The sequence below is a fragment of the Nothobranchius furzeri genome, chromosome 9 (assembly GCF_043380555.1).
Source record: "Nothobranchius furzeri strain GRZ-AD chromosome 9, NfurGRZ-RIMD1, whole genome shotgun sequence".
Taxonomy (NCBI): domain Eukaryota; kingdom Metazoa; phylum Chordata; class Actinopteri; order Cyprinodontiformes; family Nothobranchiidae; genus Nothobranchius; species Nothobranchius furzeri.
This window is the reverse complement of record NC_091749.1, coordinates 69,674,968-69,696,234: the sequence shown is the minus strand read 5'-3', so window position 1 is coordinate 69,696,234 and position 21,267 is coordinate 69,674,968. Positions and strand designations below refer to the sequence as shown.

Below are 21,267 nucleotides of genomic sequence, written 5' to 3'. Positions count from 1 at the left end.
GGGTGAGAAGCTCGGTCATTCGGGAGGGGCTAGGAGTAGACCCGCTGCTCCTCCACATCGAGAGAAGCCAGTTGAGGTGGCTCGGGCATCTGGTCAGGATGCCTCCTGGACGCCTCCCTGGTGAGGTTTTCTGGGCGCGTCCAACCGGGAGGAGACCCCCGGGTCGACCCAGGACACGGTGGAGGGACTACGTCTCTCACCTGGCCAGAGAACGCCTTGGGATTCCCCCGGAGGAGCTGGCCCAAGTAGCTGGGGAGAGGGAAGTCTGGGCCTCTCGCCTTAGGCTGCTGCCCCCGCGACCCGACTCCGGATAAGCAGATGAAAATGGATGGATGGAGTCAAGCTGTAGCACGCCGTGACGGAAGGAGGCCAGTTGTGTTCCTTCTCCCTGCAGTGAGCCATCCCACCTGACTCATTTGCTTGACCTTGACAACGAAGTCACAGTGACTCTGATAGTGTAGACGCAAGCGCCCTCGGGAGACAGCCTAACCACCGCTCTCACTAATCCACTGTGTAAGAAGCCTCCACCACTTCCTCCCTGCAGCCTGCTCATTAAACGAGGTTGCTTGTGTTGACAGGTTGCGCAGCATGTGAGCCAGGCATTACCTAACAAAGCAAAAACATTGTCGGGTGTTGTTTAAATGGGAGGAAGCCTTTTTGCATGCTTGCCTGTTCATTGTCTCAGCTGTTTTGTTTCCTGAGCTGCCTCTGATATAAAAAGATGTGACGTCGTCCCTATTAGGCAAGCCGAAATCTCTCTGATTGCAGATCTTAGGTTTATTTTTAAACTCTTGTTTCTCTCCGTTCTTCATGGAACAAAATAAAAAAAGACCGCATAGACCATCTTGATTCTGCTTCTGGGAACAAAACTGTAGTTTAGATCATATTTGGAAAGTTTTGCATACTAGAAACGTCATGGAGACCTTATAATAAGTAAAGAATGTACATCGACCCTTTCCTTAAAACATAGTTCTAGAGGTAAGAACATGATGTTAGAACCAAATTAAAATGTAAAACAAATCATAAAAAAAACTATCAACCAATTCAATTGTTTCAGGAAGTATAATAGTGAGTACTTGTTTCACAGAACACCTGCCCTGGTTGCATCGTGGTTCAGAAAAGGGACTCTTCGATGACGAGTGTCAAAGAAGCACCGGCGCCCCAACCTCAGAGACGCCAGGACAGTTTCTGAAACTTCAGGCTCAAACCGTTTCAATTTTTACTTGATTCTCTACTTCTGACAATCCTAAGGATGCATCTGATTACCATGATGGCTCTAAAGATAGTCTTACGAGATAATCCTGCCATGTGTGGAGTGTTAAGAGCTGTCTGCTTGGAATTACGGTGCTTTGACAAAGAATGTTTTCAGAAATATAAATGATTGTTGGTCTTTTTGGAGTCACTCACTTTGCACTTTGTATATTAATAAAAAATAAAGGCATCAAGAAACTATGTTCAGCGTAAGGAAGAACAAGAAGTCCTGGAAGTGATGGTCTGGCCCCCACAGAGCCCTGATCTCACCATCATGAGTCCTTTTCAGACAGACATTTCTGGAACATTTGCGGACAATTCAATCCGGTTTTTAACGGGAACTGTGTTTTCAGACACACCACGTTTGTACCGGAACTTGTCCTTTCGGCTGCGTTCACACAGCTGGGACAAGTTCCAGATGTTTGACGGCGGCGGGGGGTGGGGGGGTAGAATCGGACTTATGTTAAGAAGAAGAAGAAAATATCATTTCTATAGCGCCTCTCAAGATAAAAATCACGAGGCGCTTAAGTATAATTCTGCGCACACGAAGACGCATAAGAGACCTGGATGATGAAGCTCAATGGTTAAAGGAATCACTGAAGCGGTGTGAAGCGCTCCGTCGCACGTCTAGGCGGTACCGTAGGAGGCGAGCTGCCATGGTTCGCCGCATGCTACAGCAGCGAGCTATCTAGGTGCGCACAGCGTCCCCCGGTCCCCTCCTCCTCCCCCTCCCCCTTGTCCAGAACTCTACCTCACCAGTCTGAAGCAGCCACCCTGTCCGTAACAAGTCCGGACCTGTTACTAGGGGCTTCGTCCGGTTAAATTCCGGAACACATTATCCGGATGTTTGCATTCAGACACAAAGGTCTTACGGACAGAGTCCGGAACATTTCCGTTTTTCATGGCCTGTCTGAAGGGGGCTATGGGTTGGTATGGGGTCACATGAAAGATGTGAGGAAGACTACATCCACAGAAGATCTGAGGTTGGTTCTCCAAGGTGCTCGGTACAACCATCTAGCCCAGTTCCTTCAAAACTGCCACATGCTGATCTGATTTAGACTTCTCTTTTGTTCGTTCACGGCTTTCTGGTGGTTGATGAAAATAAATGATCAGCCCCTCCGTTTATGAAAACTTGTTTTGTTTACAGCATTTTCCACACCTGTCTAAAACTTTTACACAGAACTCTACCCTGGGACGGCTCAAGTCCGACAATCACGTTGGACCGCCTTGGTCTGATTTTTGGGGACGAGCAAGTATGCTGCCTGCTGAATGCGACGTGCAGCCAATCAGAAAGCACGGTGGTGGACGCTCGTCCTTCGCCATGTTTGTTTACAGCAAAGTCACGTTTGATCTCGCGAGATTTCCTGTCTGACCGGGGTAATATCTGTGTGTGTGTGTGTGTGTGTGTGTGTGTGTGTGTGTGTGTGTGTGTGTGTGTGTGTGTGTGTGTGTGTGTGTGTTAATATCCATAATATTTCATTTTTTTATCGCGGTCGCTCATGTTTTGAAAATCGTTCGACATTTTAAAGATCCGGCCGTGTGATCCTCCTCCAGATTAATAAGTTATCTCCTTCCTCCTTCGTCATCCGAATCTCCTTCCCAGTCATTAGTCTGAGCTCCTCTTCCTCTGCTCCTTCTGGGGTGTTCTTGTCCAGACTGTTGAACATTCAGCTCCTCCGACTCGCTGTCGCTAAGCAACCACCAACCTTGTTTTTTTCTGTTTATTTCTGTGTGACATCTTGACATTCTCTGAATTATTTACAATGTTTTTTCAACATCTCGTTTGTATGAAAGGCTGAGATAAAACACAGAAATGCGTCGGTTTCACCTGTGAGTAGCGCGGGTCGAACAAGGAGCCGAGCGCCGGCCGTCGTTTTGTTGTTGATCCCGTTTGAACAGGATGTATGTGGACATGTAGCGGCACGGGAAATTAACGAGTCAATGCGAGCGTTAGAGCACCAGCAAAACCAGTAAAAGTTGTGGTTTTCCTCCGCTTGAATGTTTTTGAACGTCACAAACTGCTGTCTGAATAATCCTGGGGCGTTGCAACACGGCATTGTGACGCACTGCAGGGGCCGTTTGGTTTGCTGCAGCTTTTATTTTGCATCATCAGTTTTTGTGTGAGAAGGGAATGTGCAGCTAATAATTCTCATGTTGTAAAAGCGGTCTTTAAAGAAAAACTGATGAATTGGTTTGTGCAGCATCCTCTGGTATCCTGAAGGGTCTGCTGCTGAAAGCAGAGGTGCTGTCTTCTCTGGCCACGGGCAGAACGGTCCTCCTACCACACATGGTTAGATATTTTCTGTCACAGCCTCGAGATTTTTCCTGTAAGGAGTAAAGTCGAAGCAGAAACGGTCCTGCTGTGAATGTGAAAGTCTCAGCTTCGGGGACGATGGCGGCGCTAATGGTGGTCAGATGGTGATACCCTTCCTACATCCGATGGACTCATGCCCGTCGGCTTCACTACTGAACGGCGTCTTCTACTGTTTATCACGGTCATCATTATAAAAAACATGTTGCGCACACACACTCAGCAGGTGTCAGATGAAGGCTTGGGCGGCTTTAATGAGAGAGAAGTGTGTGCGGAGCGTCTTGGACTCCAGAGTCCGTCTCTAACAAGCCAGCGCAGGCTTTCATCACCCAAAAGTGATCTGCCCAGTTTCTCTCTTCAGCCGCACCATCGTGGCAGATGGAAGGATGCAGACCCACGAGGGCAACAGGGGAGTCCCGTCGTTTCTCCAGAACAGATAGATGACCCTTCAGCTCAACGACGTTAATTACAGAACTCCTTTCTGCCGTTTGCAGCTGAATAAACTCTTCATACTCAACGTTAGTCATCTCCTGATGCTTGTTAGGAGGTTTTTCTTATTTCTGTTCAGCAGAAAAACTCTGAAACGTCCATCCAGTTAAATATCAGATGGAAGAACGCTCGGATGCAAGTAAACAAACAAGATGGGAATTGTGTCAAACATGGCCATAGAACCATTTTCTCTTTCTATCATCTGTCAGCGAATTGAACCGTTGGATGAATTAAATAAGAAATTCAGAGAGCAGATTTCGATACGACCATCCGAGCCAACAGAAATTTTTAATGAATCTTCGTCTTCCTCTTCATCCCGCTCATCCTCTTCACTCTCGTCCTCCTGTCAACATCCACCGTATCATCCTCATCCATCTCATATTAATCCTCCTCATCTTCCTCACTCTTTTCCTCCCAGTCTACATCCACCTATCTAAATGCTCATCCTTCTCATCTTCCTCCTCCTCCGCCTTTACGGAACCCCAAGGTGGTGAACACCACATGTGCAAAATGACAAGTCAATCCAAAAAAGAAGCAATAAAACTGAATAAAGTGCAATCACTAAATTAAATAGCATTAGTAAAACTAGGAAATATTATAACAACCACTTAAGATCGTTAACCGTGCTGTATAGGCTGCTGTAGCTAGCGCTAACAATGAGTTGACGCTAACTTGAGCCAACCAAATTATGCTGGTGCAGGAGGACCCCCCCCCCCCCCCCCCAGGGTAATGAGAGGGGGCCAAGAACAGACCCTGTGGCGCTCCCCACCGTAGTCCCTCCCAGGGTGAAGAGGTTGCACCCGCCATGTCACAGAACCTCCTACCCTGAAGACATGATGATGTTGGAGAGTCACCCCCTTGACCTGCACCCAGCACTCCAGACAACCCAACAGAACGCCATGGGCTCTGATAAATCTAACAACAGGTGTTTGATGTGCATGTGTTCTTACTGGACCAATCATAGCAGGTACGTTTGGATGAAGCCTGTAAACAACAGAATCCAGCAATCCCAGAGCTCCATCAAAAGCTGCTGAGGTGCACTCAGGAACAACATTGTGATAAAATCCTGAAGAAAACATGAATTATAAAAGGTGTTTTTAAAGTTCTGGAGCAAACTAATCAGCAAACAGCCTCCTGACGGCTCCAGCATTAATTCTTCTTTAAACGATCGTGCTCGGAGTAATCTCTTTAGAAAAGCGTCGGTGCCGGACTGCGCTGTAATTAAAACCTCCAAACTTCTCAGCAACAGGAACGCAAACCCATCTTGATTACTTTTAATGATGGTCGTTTCTCACTTAACAGGCAAACGGCTTTTCATCTAGCTGAAAAAAACACGTTAGATATTAGGTCTCCATAGAGTTCCTCCAAACAGAAAGCAGTAGTCATTCAATATAAACATCAAATATATAAAAAAAAGACGTTAAATGGTAGAAAATATCTCATTTAGTGGAGGTCATTCCCATCAACCAATCTGATAAATCTGAAGAAAGGAGTTACTTGAGTCAAGCTGGGATTTTAACCTCCGTTCACAGGAACAAACTTCATTTATCTGATGATGAAAATGGTCATAAAGGGACGAAGGTCGATTCCGGTGGGTCAGTTAAGCAAAACAACATGACCACTATGGCCCTCCTCCATCAGCGTAATAGTGTGGATTTTCAGATGCACTTAAGCTCCGGAGCGTTTTAAGTTGGATGATAAAACGCAGCCGTTCTGCGCCTTGTTTCGCTGATGCGTTATCACATTAATTGTGTTTGACCTTGTGAGAGTTGTGCGTGCTCTTCGGCCTTGACACGGTGGATTAAAGCTCTCCACAACCTTCACAATCAACAAGAACATTACAATAACCCTTTTCTAATGTCTGACCTTTTATCAGCGCCTGTGCCAACCTCTAGAGCCCAAACAAACTAAATATTAGAACAAGGTTTGGCCTGAAGAAAGCCGACTTGTTCAGCATTCACTTCCAGTGGGCAAAAACAACAACAACAACAACAACAACAATACTGTTTAGTCCCTGCAGCGAGTCCTGGGTCTTATTTTACATCTACACAATAAAATGTGGAATATTTATCCTGAACTTTTTCTGTTCATCAAATGTTCATCTGACTTCATCCATAAAATAGATTTGAACGTCAGACGATCCACCTTCACATCCTCCAACCTCATACATGAACACACAGAAGGATCCATCCAAAAGGGTTGTCACGGTAACCGGTCTAGAGGTAAACCCCGGTAAAAAAAAAAAGTTGACAACAATAATACCCGTCTTGTTTTTAAATATATATATATATATATATATATATATATATATATATATATATATATATTTATATTATCTCGGTGGGTTTACCGTGGCTGCGGTGTAGGTGCGGTGACCTGCTGAAGTTGCCGGCGGCACATGCGCACTTAGTTGTTTACAACCAAAACTTTCTTGAAGCTAAAGCTGAAATAATGGCCAAAGGAGGAGACGGCAGCGCTCAGGACAAAGTCGGAAGTACGGGCATATTTTAGATATTTGAAGAATGCCGAGGGGCAGTTGATAGAAGACGGCTATCCTGTTTGCAACACGAGCAGAAAAAGTGTCTGTGAAAGGCAGCAATGCTTCAAATCTCATGACACATCTGCGTGACCATCACCCACAACTCTACAGTCAACGCAAGGCAAGCTAACGTTAGCGTTTTAGCTAAAATGCGTGATCCGAGGATTTGGGTTGAGGGAGAATGCAACGAGTCGCTATATAAAGCAGCCGCAGCGCCGCTACCTGCATATAAACCGTGTCGCGGACACCGCCATGTTGAAATGACGCTATGCATTACGGGGCTCCCAGGGGCAGATAAGAGTTGGTCTCTCTCCGAGAATAATTATGAATTTAACAATGATTACCGCCTGATCACATTTTCCCACATCTGCAAAGCTCACTGGAAGGACACAAACCGAGGACGATATTTTCCTGATATAGGGTTTATTACTCAAGTAAGGGTAAAAAAGTATCTGATTAGAAGGCTACTTGAGTACTGAGTGTCATCTGGTCTAATATTTTTAAAATGATGACATCAACAGACATAAAATAAGAAGTTATGGGCAAATATTGGTATTTTAAAGACTAAAGGGAAAAAACGTAAACAAATAAACAACATAATTACAAAATAACACATTTTAGGCTAAATTTAGACACAAACTGAGGACAATATTTCCTGATATAGGGTTAATTTAGTTGTCTGAAAATGTAACACGTTTAAAAAACATACCGCGATAATACCAAACAGCGTGATAATTTTGGTCACAATCAAATCAAATCAAATCAACTTTATTTATAGAGCGCTTTCACATGGCCAGAATGGACAAACAAAGCGCTGTACATCAATAAACCGTGAGGTTAAATTTTCACACCGTGACAACCCTAACTCCAAATGAGGGAAGTCTGAACCAATCAGGAGGCAATAAAGTCAACCTGCTCCAATGTTGACTCTAGTCCACCACACACACACACACACACACACACACACACACACTTCTCAAAGGTAATTATTTTCTCTCACCTTGAGTTGGTTTTAGTCCAGCTAAGTCTGGTTCCACTTCTCCATGTTGGGCTTCTCAGCTGTTATTAAAGCTGCATTTTCGACTTTTTAAATCACTTCTATTAAACCTATTAAGATTTTAGTGACTGAGGATTCTTCCAGAATTTCCTCTGATGGGTGCAGCTTAACTAAGCCTTGTGACGGCTTGACCTGCAGCGCTGGCTCAGTTTGACTGACGCCTCCCTCGGCCTCTAGGATGAATTATCTTCTCTTTCCTTCAAATTTATTGGATATAAATCAAAGTTTTGTCATTTTTCTGGGTCTTGAGTTGTTTCCCTTCACCTTCTGAACAACTCAGGTCATCACTTCCAGCTGCTCTGCATCAGCTGTTGTGTGTCAGTAATCACCCTCCCAGCAGCTAAATACTCCCCAGTTTCTCTTTTTCTCTTGTGATCTAAAACATTTACCCCCGGTTTTGTTTGCTGCATGCCCAACCCTCCTCCCCTTTTAAAGTTTCAATTGTTTCCTGGCTTCCTGTCCAGGATCTGCAGTCTGGGTCCTCTCCTGCTTCATGAGCATTTGGTTGATTTTAAGAATGAATCAGAACTTGATTAGTTTCAGGTTAAAATCATGTATTTATTTATTTATTTATTCATTCATTCATTCATTCATTCGTTTATTTATTTATTTATTTATTTATTTATTTAAACTTAGTTCAAAGAATCAATAATAATGAATATTTACAGCAACCTCCTTGCTAGAGTTGGGTTGAATACTTAGTAAATGTATTTAGTTACAGAATACTGAATACCTGCTTTAAAATGTATTTTGTAACATATTCTGTTATTTTTGCATAATCCTGTATTCTAAATCCTTGGATTACTTCCCCTAAAAACAGCATTTACGTCTATTAAATGTCACAATATGCCTTGGTAGCTACTCCTGCAGGAAAACGGAGGGCATTTTAATGCTAAACATTATGTTCTGACTGGGAAAAACATAAAACTATTCAATTATTTTTGCTACTTTATCACAGCGTCAAAATATTACTTTTCTGTAATAAAATGAAACTTTTCGACAGGAGCTGCTGACCAACCCACAGCGTGTTCATTTAGAAAAACTTTTTATTTTGCTTTTCATGTTAGTTCTTTCACAATGCAGTGGTGGACTTCCCCGTTGACTGGCATTCGCAGCGGTCCAATCACAGCGCTCTATTGGTTTGGTGGGCCAATCACAGCACAGTATCAGCCAGGTGGGCGGGATTTACTGACATAAAAATGGCCACGGCTCACTTGAAACGGCGTCATCAACTTTGGACTATTCAGATTTGGGCTTTTCTTTGACTCAAGAGCAGAAAGAGAAACTCGGGTTTATTTAGGAAACGGATGCGTTTGCGTCTTCTTTGATGGAGTGGTGGTCGTCTCGTTGACTGACATCTGTAGCGGTGAGAACGTCACGTTGTTTGTCATCAAAGACGACCGTAGATCCCACCTTATGACTGAGAGCCATCAATGGACCGTGGCCAGATTATACTGGACAGTGCGGAGACACATATTGCCTGAAATGTATTTATTCATCTTTCGGGTGGAAAAGTAGAGCAGACACAAGTTTTCCAACGGTATTACAACAGCAACTGTATCCTAAATACAATGTTTACTGTAATGGAATACAGTACGAGTACTCCCTTAAGGTTGGTTTATGCTTGACGCGTCCGCGAGGTCCGCACGGCTCCGCGCGGAAAAGTTGCGTCATTTTGCGTCATTTTAACAACCACGCCCCTCCACCGCGTCTCTGCACGGCTCAAAATTTCTGCAACGCGCACCTCGGAAAATTTCTAACCACGCGGATGGTCGGACGTGAAAAAACATGGCGGACCAGCAAGAACTAGTATGGCAGAGGTTGGTAAATACAGACATTTGTATGATTCAGCTCTCAGAGATCACCGTGATCAACATGTTGTTAATAATTCTTGGAGAGAAATAGCTCGCACTGTCGGAAAAGACGAGGACGCTGTTAAAAATGCTGAAATGCCATGTTGTAAACAGTAATTTCTACTTCTACTATGGTGTGGTGTAGGATGCATGCCGTAGAGCTCCATGCTGCCCCCTACAGTTTGGGAGAATATTGGCTCACCGCAGAGACGAGCCGCATGAACCATAAACGCTGCGAGTTGTGAAGCGCGTTCCATCCGCGAGCCGCATCACCGTGCGGAAAGTGAATGCGTCAAGCATAAACCAAGCTTTACTCCCCAACACTGCTCCTGACCCAAACATCAGGCGTGTCCAAAGTGAGGCCCGGGGGCCATTGATGGCCCTCAGGATGATTTCGTGCAGCCTCTTCTTGCTTTTCTACAATTGTGGGGTTTTGTCGCTCCAGCAGGACTTCTATGTTCCGATTTCTACGAATGTGTCCAGTTTGGACCTTATTTATGAACAACGCGAATGAAGAAAGTACCATAACAGCATTTTTGTATTATTTATTTATTTTAAATCATAATTTGCGGCCCGTGAGTTTTACGTTGATGTTTTGGTCCATGTCTTGTACAGTTTGTGCAGCCCTGATCCACAGCACATGCTCAGATGGTCACCACTGTTAAGTGATACGAGTACATTCAAAATGACTAAATCAAAAGAGGTGTTTCGTATAAAGAAACCTCCTTTAACAACCTTTACCGCCTGGTTGCTCGTCTGTCGATGTACTTCCTGTCACTGGTGGGGTCAGTTTCAGTGTGAAACGGCTGAAAGCTTCAGGCTCTTCTACAAAATGAGATCTGTTCCTACAGACCTCCCGTAAACCTTCTCAGACTGTGCTTGAGGGTGCTTTAATTGAAAGATGCAAACACGTGTCTCTCCAGGCCAGAGAGTCCTCCCTGCTCAGACATGAGAAGCTAAAAAAAACTGCTTGGTTATTAGAACACGCGCGATGCTGACTGAAGTGTGTTTCGGTTTAGCACTCCCATTTCAGCTTCATAATCATTTCATCTAAATGCTGATACTATAACTGTAAACGTCTAACAAAAGTCACGCGTCATTAAGGTTGCCATGGTAACCACACAGACTGAAAAAGAGAGACTGCTTTGTGAAGTCCTTTTTTAGTTTTATCATAATGTGTAACTCTGAGCGACAGACAGATTTGTTGGTCATTTTTTAATGTTTCTACAGAGTTTTGTGTTGGAGAAATTAAGAGTTAGGATTAATCTTCACTTGGTTAGGGTTAGGGTTACATTTAGTGGGAGATTCGATGGCCCCGCCCTCTCAGACGTCAGCATATCATGACAGCTTCGGCTGTGAGTGATGTAACTGATCAGCTCCCAAAAGCATCCACTGTAACATGAATATTATTAAAAGCTAATTTCTGTCGAAATCCTGCTAAATTGTGTCCATTCTGAGGTTGAGAGCAGCTGTGTGATGTAAAATGTGGCCTTCAAGGAACAGAAGATGCTCAGTTTTTTACAGCACTCTCTGAGATAACAATCTCATTGGACCGTTGTTGTGGGTGAGTTCCACCATGTTGTCCGGTGTTGGGACTTTAGTAACGGCCATTTTAACTCATTCACTGCCAATGACGACTAAAGTCGTCGTTTAAATGTTTTTACTGTGTGGGCGTCGGACGAGCCCCCGCACCGTGAGAACAAACATCTCAGCTCTAAAGCCGATCTTCATCCGCGTACGTCACACGTCACGTGATCAGGAAGCAGAACATCCATATGTTAGGAGATCGTTTTGGGCCGCTGCTGAAAAAAAGTGAGGCGTGAACCGGAGAGAGAAAGTCGTGAAGTCAGCAGAGCGACGTGACTCAACCCTTCTGCGACACGTTTCAAACGCGACACTTGGCGGGAGGCCGTCCGTTGACTGTAACAGTTACTGTTTATACTATTATCACTATGCTTTGGGTTTTCCAGCGGAAAAGCTTGGTAAGAAACGACAGTGACAGACAGGAGCATGGACGTAATTTTTTGGGGGTGACAGGGGGGGCATGTCTCCCCCACTTTTTCCAAAGTCAAATTTTGATGCCTGCACTTTTTACCATCCAAAAACAATATTACGGAAATTAAATTGACGCTGGTTGAGCTCTAGGACCAAGCGAAAAACAACTGTTACGGCCGCCGCCGTTTTGGAGCCCAGTGGTGTGCTGCGCGCCGTTCCCTGTGCAGCAGCGCAGCACCACGGACAGCTACTCCTTGGGACGCTTTCCTTACTCCAGCACCATGGACAGCGCCATAGCAGCAGTCACGGCCAGCTGGGACTTCTCACCTCATCAGCTGGCCCTTCAAAAGTGGCCAGCTGGAGCTCATCAGGGGAGAGAAATGTTTGTGGTTGCAGAGGCAATGTGTGTTCTCTCACCGTTGGTGGTTACCTGCAATTTTGTGGTGTAAACCAGCTTGTCTTTGTGACTTTAGAGCATTTTGAGTGTTTGGGATATTTTCAGTTAAGCGGTAATTTTTGGTTTTGGTGAGTCCTTTAGACCACCTTTGGTAAATTACCAGGTGGGGTTTTTCCCCGGAAGAAGTCTCAGTTTCCTGAGCTATATTTTGTGTTGTGGCTACTTGAGTTAATTTAGTGTTTGGTTTGTCTTTTAGACAAACCTTGTTTAATTACGTGGTGGGGTTTTTGCCCCCTTTTTGAGTTCCATTCCCTTTTTAAATAAAGGAGATTTATTTAGGATTTAGAGTGGTTGGTCCTCTGGACATTTTCAGTTACTCATTTAAACTTAGTTGGATAACTTCTAGAAAAGGGTTTTTTTGCCCTTCTTTTGGTTCCTTTTTTTTTTGTAATAAAATCTTTGAACATACAAGGACACTTTGAGTTTGGTTTTGCTTGGTCAAGCCTTTTTCTCCCCAACGAGGGTCACTTTTTGTTATACTGGTCCATCTTATGTTTATTCCCCTCTCCTTCCTAGCTGAGCCCACAGAGTGGTGTAACAACAACCATTTGTGTTGAAGCCGGTTTCCCATTGGAGCATAATGTAAAGATCCCCCCGTCCCCCCCACTTCTAAAGTGAAAATTACGTCCATGGATAGGAGGTATAGCATTTGAGCGTTATGGTGGCAGCTTCAGTGCAGAAACTGTTGCTGTGTAATCCCGTGTTTTGGCTTGCCGCTGTGGGACACGAGAGAGGAGATAAATAGTGACAGAAAGGCTTCCAGTATGAGGGCGAGTTGACTGAAGATGCGGTTTTGTCTGCGTTGACGAATCGCCACAGACTCGGAGGGGCGTTGTCCTTCATGCTGCAGGTGAGCGTGCCCTACATGGAAACACCACAGTGAACTCCACGAGTTATTACTCCGAGCAGAGGAGAGCTTTTACGCCCACCCTCTGAGTTTGAATGGGGTTGGATTGCTGAGGAGATTACTTATCATTTGAGCGATGACACATTTGGGTCGCTGTTCCAGGGAATCTGGACTGACAAGTCCGATTTGGCCGAGAAACCGGACGTCTGCTGCTTGATGGGAATGAACCCTCCTGGAGCTGTGGCCGCCACAGTGTCGGTAAAGCCTGCAGACATTTTTACATCACCTAATCACTCAAAAGGCAGCAGTGCAATGACTGACAGCAGCACACCCACTGTGTGTGAGAGTGTGTGTGCAGTGGTCAACCTTTCATACCTTCTTCCATTATGATGGTCGTGACTGGAACATCAAAACCGACCCGTTTCCATTTACAGCGATGTCGTTTCACCGCCAGCAGAGAAAGGCCAACCTGGACTGACACAGTTAATGTTTACGTCCAACACAGCTGCTGTGAAATAATTCATAATGTAAAGAATATTTTCCTTCTGCTTCCTGAAACGATTAATGCATTAAAACTTTAATCTGCTTTAAATACAGCCATCAAAACTAAATAATCCCATCTAATCCTGAGCCGTGTTGCGTTAGCAAAGCTGCAGTGAATAATTACAAACCTTTTGATACTTTAATCCCATTAATGTGATTTAACTACTCCATGCTGGGACGGGGCCTTATATAAGGTTTTATTATCACCAGCTATTGTTTTAACCTTTAGTTTGAGCTTTGCATCACCTGTTTGTGTTTCTCGGGGCTAATTGTCCTCATCCTCCAGCATCCCCGGGAACATCACCAAGTCCAGGATGTGCTTCTTGACTCCTAAGCTGTTTGCAGATGGGTAATAAAGTGTGCTAAGCTCATTTGAGCCGCGCCTTTTAAACGTTCTTCTTTGTGCCGGGGGAGCTATAAAACCTGCACCACCGCTCATGTGAGACCCGTTCCCGAGCAGTGCCAGAAATCACAGCGTCATCTTTCCATCAGATTAGTTCGTCCCTGAATGCCAGTGAGATATATTAGAGCATGTTGCATGGATGGGTGGATGGGCTGATTGGACAGATCAGCAGATTGGTAGATCCGTTATAGTGGGTGCAGGAGAGGGGAGAAACAGATGTTACAGCTGTTCTCCATTAGAAGGTGAGTGAATAACAGGGTTCATTAAAGAAAACACGACAAGAACACAAAAAGCCAAAAGCTGTTAACAAAAATGTTAAAAGTGTTTTACCGCTCAGAACGTCAGAACAAACTCAGAGAGAGAGAGAGAGAAAGAAAGAGAGAGAGAGAGAGAGAGAGAGAGAGAGAGAGAGAGAGAGAGAGAGAGAAAGAGAGATGGATAGAGAGAGAGAAAGAGAGATGGATAGAGAGATAGATAGAGAGATAAAGTGAGAGAGAGAGAGAGAGAAAGAGAGATGGATAGAGACAGAGAGAGAGAGAGAGAGAGAGAGAGAGAGAGAAAGAGAGATGGATAGAGAGAGAGAGAAAGAGTTATAGAGATAGAGAGAGAGAGAGAAAGAGTTACAGAGAGAGAGAGTGAGAGAGAGTGAGAGAGAGAGAGAGAGAGAGAGAGAGAAAGAGAGATGGATAGAGAGAGAGAGAAAGAGAGATGGATAGAGAGAGAGAGAAAGAGTTATAGAGATAGAGAGAGAGAGAAAGTGTGTGAGAGAGAGAGAGAGAGAGAAAGAGAGATGGATAGAGACAGAGAGAGAGAGAGAGAGAGAGAGAGAGAGAGAGAGAGAGAGAGAGAGAGAGAGAGAAAGAGAGATGGATAGAGAGAGAGAGAAAGAGTTATAGAGAGAGAGAGAGTGAGAGAGAGAGAGAGAGAGAGAGAGAGAGAGAGAGAGAGAGAGAGAGAGAGAGAGAGAGAGAGAGAGAGAGAGAGAGAGAGAGAGAGAGAGAGAGAGAGAGAGAGCGGTGAGTCCAGAGCTCGCTGAACAGCAGGAAGCGGTGAGACCCTAAAGCTTGGTTTATGCTTGACGCATTCACTTTCCGCGTGGTGATGCGGCTCGCGGATGGAACGCACTTCACAACTCGCAGCGTTTATGGTTCATGCGGCTTGTCTCTGCGGTGAGCCAATATTCTCCCAAACTGTAGGGGGCAGCATGGAGCTCTACGGCATGCATCCAACACTACACCATAGTAGAAGTAGAAATTACTGTTTACAACATGGCATTCCAGCATTTTTAACAGCGTCCTCGTCTTTTCCGACAGTGCGAGCTATTTCTCTCCAAGAATTATTAACAACATGTTGATCCCGGTGATCTCTGAGAGCTGAATCATACAAATGTCTGTATTTACGAACCTCTGCCATACTAGTACTTGCCAGTCCACCATGTTTTTCCGCGTCCGACCGTCCGCGTGGTTAGAAAATTTCCCAGGTGCGCTGTGCGGAAAGTTTGGGCCGTGCGGAGGCGCGGTGGAGGGGCGTGGTTGTTAAAATGACGCAATTTTGCCGCGCGGAGCCGTGCGAACCTCGCGGATGCGTCAAGCATAAACCAAGTTTAACCCTAACCCTCTTGTTGTGTAGTTTACTTAAGTGGATGCAATAGAGTGGGCAGGGTGAAACAAAAAACAAGTAACATAGAAAAGAAGATTAAAAAGTGGGCCTATTTAGTTTTTAGTTAGGAAGGTGTCCCATTTGTATAGAAACATACTTTACTGCAGCCAACCACTAGGGGGCACTTTGATTCCTTTTGGCTTCTGTAATAATGAGGTGCAGTGCTTTCCTTGCAGGGGCACCTCCAGAAAATTTTGATAGGGGTGGCCAGACGGGGCCAAAGACATTTTTGGAGTGGCACAAAACAGAACGTATCCAAACATTCAACAACAATTTTACAAACAAACATAAAAAATAAAACATTTTAGTTATTTTCATTTTTATTTAAAATTTTGTGTTTTTTTAGTTTAATTCACCTGTTGCTGTGTTCACAAATAAACTATGGAGATAAAAACTGTTTTAAAATGGTGAGCAGCGGAAACATATATATTTATTTTGTATTCTGGTTATTTCGTTACTCGTTAGTTGTATTATTTTTTATTTTGTTTTAAAATTATGTCTTGAATAAACAAGATCAATTTGTGGTTTGAGCGAACATTAATATGATTTATTAACACTGGCTTTCGCTGGGGGGGAGGGGGGGGGGCAGCAATTTTCTAGGGGTGGCCATGGTCACCCCTGGTCACCCCTTGGGGGCACCCTTGTTTCCTTGTCCTCTGTGCATATCTATGTTCTCCATCTATTTCCCTTGTTCTCTCAGAAAATCTGATAGGGGGTCCAGTGAAAATGTTGGGATGATGCCAAATTGGGCCCTGTGGTAACTCTGGGGGAGTTAAGCAAGTGTTTAAATGTTTATATATGTGATTTATAAAGGAAATAAGCCATTTATTAACATTAATGTATTTATTAGCAGTAATATTTATGTCTTAAGTCTGATTTGGGTGAAAATGAGTGTGAGTTAATAAGGTGGTGAGGGTGGGGGTGTTAGAACTGACCTCCACAGTTTCATGTCTGACACCACTCTGCAGCCCTTTACTGGTCCAAAACAGCACGAGACAGTTATGTGGAGCGGGCAGGTGTCCTAGGGGAGCTTGTCTGTGGAGGAAAAGCAAAGAACTAAAACCAGAGTGAACATCAGCGTGGCCTAACTGCGCTAGTTTGAAGGAACTAAAGAAGGTTCCAAATAACGGATTGATGATGACCTGGCTTAGTTGAAACTGAAGAAAAGAAGAAGAAGAAGAAGAAGAAAATATCATTTCTATAGCGCCTCTCAAGATAAAAATCATGAGGCGCTTCACAAAAACAAAAAATGTTAAAATATAAAAAGCATTTAGAAAATGTTTAAAAATATATTGAAATGAGCAAAAATAGACAATTGTGGTTAAAAAATGTTAAGAAAGAGAGAGAGTGAACAGGAAAGAGGGAAATCAGTGGATCCTGAGGAAGGTGGAATAGGTGGGGAGAGCAGAATAAAGAGAGAGAGGTGAAGAAGGTCATACAAAAGCCAGCTTGAACAAGTGAGTCTTCAGCTGCTTTTTAAAGGAGACCACTGAGTCCACTGATCTCAGGCTCAGGGGGAGAGAGGTCCAGAGTCTGGGGGCCACAGCAGCAGATGGTCTGGGAACAGGAGGAGAAACCACTGAGGAATGAGGATAAACCGACCTTAAAAAAGTTGGACGGAGAAACCGCGCCGCAACGCGGCCTGGCGGGAATGCGGAAGTGGCGCTCAAGTCGCCAAACAGAGGAAGAGAAGCTACAAGATCATGCCGATGTTAACTGTTCTCTTATTCTATTGTTTTAGTAGGAATTTTTATCCTTGATTATTTGTGCTGTTTTTATGTATTTTACCTGATTTTCAGGCTTTCACTGTGTTTTGATAATACGTTCGAGCATTTGGCTCTTTTACGTACAGCACTTTGGTTAGCTGCCATGCTATTTTGAAGTGGTGTTTTATAAATACATTGGTGTGGTATGGTAAATAAAAATTTTATAAAAAAAAACATATAAATTTATAAAATACACAAAAAAAACAATAAAATAACACAAAAAAAAACATCCCTCCCGCAGAATCGCCACCTTACCGTGGTGGGAGGGTTTGAGGACCTCCATGTTCCTGGAGGCTCTGTTGTCCGGGCCATCAGTCCCTGTTAGGGTCTCCATGGCAGCAGGGTCTCAGGAAGGCGGTCGGACTAAGAGCGATTCAAACACCTAAAGATTAGACCTGTTCTATACGGATGAGAGGAGCGAGCTCTTCCACGTGGAGGAGATGCTGTCCACGGCCAGTCTTGTTGATTATTTGGGGATCCGACCTCTGCAGGACAGCAGTGGGGACACGGCGTCTCCTTCCTGTTTGATGGAGACGTGTGCGCTCTTCAGTTAGCCATTCAGGGTGAGTCCTAGCCTGGCACGCCTGACTCCTCCTGTGTTCTGACAGTGCACAGACTCTGAGTTTATGAGTTACATATAATTATATTTTGCTGAATGGACAATATGTTTAAATCCAAAGTGTTTAATAATGTGTCCAATAGGGGTTGTATGAACTAGTCGACTTCACTGCTCTGTAGTAACTTTTTATGCCTGTCATCGACTAGTCGCTGTCACGTGATAATCACCAACAAGATGCAGTCCTCGGAAAAGACAGCAGGTGACAAGTCGCTGCGCGTCAGATACCGGCGCGCTGTGCCAGAGCGTCGGTACTGACACCCGCGGTAAAACGGACATTTAACCAAATTGTGACCTTTACCCTCTTGCAATTTAACCTTCCCCTCACCCCCATCCTACCCTTAACCAGCTTGCGCATGCAAAGCTCTGATCGTTGACGCGCTCCAGACATCTGCGTCCTGAGCACGGCCCCAGTAACATTATCAAATCAGGTGTCGCCACCTCAAAAACTAATTTAACACGCGATCGTTCATGTCGGCTCATTTCCTTTAATATTTCTGTCTTTTATTCTTTTATTCGTGCCTGATGCGTTTCGCTGCTGTGGATCAGGGCGCATCACCTGTTTTGTCCTCGGTGACGCACCTAACTGATGTGGCCGGCGAGCACTCCGCTGTTTTAGCGGTCGATAGATCTTTTAGAACTGCAGTTCAAAGGTAACTCATAAGGTGAATATATATGAACCCAGGTAGCAGTTTTTCTTTAGGACTGAGAGGAGATGCAGGAAGATAATAAACAGACAGGACAGAAAAATAGTCAAATAAAAACGTTAGTTTTTGTACCTGGTGGTTGCAACAAGCAGACACCATTGAAGGTAATCAGAAGTGAGGAACAGAAAATGAAATAATTATTTTAATGTTTAGAGCAGCAGGAACTCCGAGAGGCTGCAGGCGCATCAATGAGTTTGCGGCCGCTGCGCAGGGGGAGGGGGGAGAGGGCTGAAGCAGAAAGTACCGTTGTTAAAAGAAATGTGTTTAACTTTGAAAATGTGGGCGCAATTTTAATTGTCAAAACTCCAGCGAACCATTAGTTCATTTTGCTCAAATAGAAATTTAGGCCTGCCTCTAATTCTGGTCCTCCTTCCAATAAAGGCCTGGAGCTTGATGAGCTTGAGTCAAATATGGGCCCGGGCCTGTATTAGAGGATTTACGGTATATATATATATATATATATATATATATATATATATATATATATATATATATATATATATATATATATATATATATATATATATATATCTGGTACACACACACACACACCATGTCATACCGAAGACCCATTCAGGTATCTTTAAAAGCTCTTTTTAGAGCAGTAAAATCGAAGTCATCGGAGCTGCTGCAGGAACGTGGCGACTTTTTCTTCTTACGAGATAATTAAAATCAAGTATTTCAAGGTTAATGAGAGAATTACCTGAAACTGTGCCCTTTTGAAGATCAAACCACTTGGATGCATCACAAATGTAGAAAATTAAAAAGGTACATTTAAAAAGTCAAAACAGAGTTCAAACACATCAAAAAGACATCAGAATGTTTCATAGCAACGGCTGTGATGCTATTCAAGAATCTCACTGACTTTTCTTTAAAGGCTTGAGCTGGAGATGATGAAGCGCTTCAGTCATTTAACTCTTGGGTCGACTTCCTTCTATCTATCTTATGAAAGCATGAACTCAACTTATCTAACAAAAGATTGACTGAACTAACAGGTTTCTAGAAAATATCAGGCTATTTTACAGTTTTTTACAGACGTTAGGACCCATTTCTCAATAAAATGCCCTCATTGCTCCAAATCAGCCGACAATGAAAAAGTTAAATATTTTGTTGCAAAACAAAAAGTTTCCGTCTGCAAGCAGGAATGCAGCTTTACCCTGAAACACGGGAGGGATTTCCATGAAACGTGGTGAGCAGTTGGACACGACCATTCTTTCACTCAATTTTTGGGAAGAATCATTTCAGCTCTAAATTTGCCGCCACTGAATTCTAGTTTGTTGTAAGCATTTATGAAATGAGAGATGCTTGGTGGAAACGTTCCTGATATTACAGCAGTGAGAATATCGTACGTTCAAGTCTCATCTGTGGCCTTTCTATGAAAATGTGTATTCAAACATACAACAGGAGGATTTTATGGTACTCAGAACCAGAAAAAAACATGGACTGGTGTATTTTTATATTATTTTATTCCCTTATGTTTACAAGGAGGGAATGTAATACCTTAGCCAGCCTTCTAGGGGGCGCATCTAGGCTCCAACCAAGCCCCGACAATGCGGGTGAAAAATTGAAGCAAACCCGGAAATAAAATGAATTGCAGTTCCACCCTCATCCACTAGGGGCTGGTATCAGAAACGAGCAAATCCTCATTGACTCCCATGTTAAAAATACCAATTTCACAGCAGAAATAAACATGTTTACAGCCTGGTACCAAAACATGTCTTTTGTTTAAATGATCTAGTTTACACTCATGACAACTCTGAGGGGGGTGAATTTTTTTCTCACTCTTCTGTTTAAGTGTATTAAAAGCCTAAAATTCTGTATAATTAATGAGCATCAGACCCACGTGACCACAGAGCTAGCTCCGTGGAAAGGCCTCAGTCTGAGTCTCGGTCTCGCCTGAAAACTGTTCTGTCATTTTCAGTTTCTCAACTTAGACCATTGGTTGTAGCGTTTGTGCGTTCTTTTTGGATATTTTTTGTGCAATTGTTGGACAAAATGACTTGCTGTGGCATTAATTGCACTAATAGAGCGTCCAAGGAGTCTCCACTTCATTTTTTTCAGTAAGTTAAATTATATTTATGTATTTTAGGTCACTGCCGAGCTGAGCTTAGATTTTAACATGTACTGTTTAACCATGAAATTTAAATGTAATAGGGTAAACCCCAGTGCATTTAACATAATGCTGCACTTTAGAAAATGGGTTCAAATATAACATGTTGGTGGAGCTGGGTTCCCACTATCGGCTTGTGGAGCTCTCGGGAGACCGATGTTTTTCACCCGGTTCTCCCCTCCCCGCAGCTCGGCGCATCTCTGATCGCCGCGGCTTCTGTCTGCTGTGCGGCTGCCGGCTTGTGGAGCTCTGGGATGGAAACCTTTCCACCCGGTTTTACCCAGAGGTCAGCCCGGCGTTTCTCTGACTCAGAAGCTCTGGTGTTGTGCACAGTTAACTCCGGTTGTAGCTAGGTTGCTACCTCCGTTAGCTTAGCTCCCACCTCCGCGTTAGCTTTGGGTTAGCTTCAGGTTAGCTTGTAGCTAGTTCGACCGGGTGTCATCAGTTGATCCCAGCCTTACAGCCCCACCCTCAGCTCCACCTCTCTTCCCTTTTGTGGAATTGTCTGGGCTTGACGGAACCTGTGACACGGTCAAAATGGCGGTGGTGGCCGCCTCCCATTTCTCTTCAAAAACGTGTTATTGGAGTCTATGGAAACCCATTGTCCAATATTTATATGTCGATGGCTCCAACGCAGTGCAGTTGATGGCCTTGTAGAAGGGAA

The 21,267-nt window shown here is 43.9% G+C and overlaps 1 protein-coding gene across 1 annotated transcript in view; it reads right to left on the bottom strand.

The window, feature by feature from the left end:
• Nucleotides 1-7,670, bottom strand: part of LOC107382095 (carbohydrate sulfotransferase 8) — a 359,617-nt gene extending 351,947 nt beyond the window's left edge. The window contains exon 1 of the mRNA XM_070555165.1: nucleotides 7,591-7,670. The gene's annotated coding sequence lies outside the window, so the exon portion shown is untranslated. The remainder of the gene's footprint in view (nucleotides 1-7,590) is intronic.
• Nucleotides 7,671-21,267: the final 13,597 nt, after the last annotated feature.